A 1,854-nucleotide genomic window follows, 5' to 3' on the forward strand; every position below is an offset into this window, starting at 1 on the left:
ACGCCATTGGAATAGTCTGTATGATACATCTACATATTCTGTCAGTACTGAGCATACAACAAGCAAAAAAATATTACACCCACGGGGCATTTTGAGGGGTACAGAATAATATAGTATGTATAATATAGCATTGCTTTTCCATCAAAAAATATATTTAGTCTGAATTAAAAATAATGTTTTTAATTCACAGGTTTAACAATGACTTTTTGTTAGTTCTGTTTCCATTGTAGCAGCCAACACTGGGCAGCTCACACCAAACCTCTCTAGACTGATAAATAGCACTACAGGAAGGAAAAAAAGTGTGTGTTTTCTATTTTGGGGTGAACTTTCCCTTTAAACTAGAGAACTGAATTCAAGACATTGTTAGCCTAGCCACCAGCCTAAAAACTGGAAGCAGCGAGGGTTAAACAGCTAGACGGGCTAAAACATAAACCTTGTAGCACCTATAAAGCTGACTAAAGCTATTAAATGTCAAAACACTGTACAACTGTAGTTTTAGGAGTTACACTACATGCTGAATAATTTCTTGACAAATTAGCCAGCCAAGTTACTAGTTTATGTATAAAATCAGGGAGGCACAGCTGACTGAAACTGACAAGAACTAATGAGCTAAATGTAGTGGTAATAAGAAGAGCATCAGATGATATGGCAATGAGACAGTCATATGACAGCCTATCGAGCTTCCATGATCAACACAATGCAAGGAGAGCTAAGGTCAATGTCGATCAATTACGTCCCATCATTTGAGCTTTTTGCTTCGCCTGCTCTGTTCCAGATATGACACTAACGATAGGCCAACATGACAATGAGACAACAGTCTGTCAAAGGAACTACATAAAGAAATTACAGAGAAGGGAATGAGATGCCATGGCCTCATGTACTTTGTCCTGCAAACAGCTGTGTGGTTCCAGCAGAGACAGGTGAGCTCCCTGCTGGTGAATGAACGACACTGTCTTGTTGGGAAGAAAAGGACAGCACATCATGCAGTATGGTCCCGCAACAATTTAGTTTAACTCCATTAAATTAAATCTTATCATTACTCCATCATTTATATTTGTAGGCTAAACAGGAAGTTTGATAGAATTTATCCAGAAACTGTCCGTCTGGAGCCACAGATGTGTTGGAGGTTGGACAATGATGGAGGTTTGTTCCCAGTCTGCCCCGTTAGAAGAGGCTCCAACTCTTCCTCAGTCTTGTGGTCTTCTCTGTAGCGCTCATACTTTTAGTTCTTTCTGAAGGAAATAAATTACTTTACATACGTATATGTACAAACAGTGAATAAGGACAGCCTGAAATGCTCAATCCACAGAGAAAAGCACACAGCCTGCATTCAGAGCCGTCAGGACTTATGTACAGTTGTAATATCACACCTTCTGTATATAGACCTTTTCAACGGAATTCTATTTCTAGGTAACAGCCTTGTTCCTGGATAACGTCCTGTCAGCTGATGTCATTCACATGAACTGCAACAGGAAATAAAGTGGAACACATTTAGAATGTTTATGTTTACATCTTTGAAAAGGTCCATAGGTAGAAAGTGATGTTACAGTCAGACACAGAAATACTGACCAATCAGAGCAGACTGGGTTTTTTCAGGTGGGGGTCTTAAAGAGACAGGCGCTTAAAGAGAGCATTCCAGACAGAGGGGGGATACAATATTCACACAGACAGTAGAAAAATACTATAACTGGTAGAATTGTTGAGTCTCTGTAACTCATGAATAAGCCATAGAGTGTGGTCTAAATCTACTCTATAAGTCAAGTGTATTGAGATAACTTTTGTTGTGATTAGCCACTGTAAATGAAACTGAGTTGAATTGAATAAGGCTGCATATTGGGGACCCTGGTCTAAAAT

Source organism: Echiichthys vipera (genome assembly GCF_963691815.1).
Source record: "Echiichthys vipera genome assembly, chromosome: 3".
NCBI classification, from domain to species: domain Eukaryota; kingdom Metazoa; phylum Chordata; class Actinopteri; order Perciformes; family Trachinidae; genus Echiichthys; species Echiichthys vipera.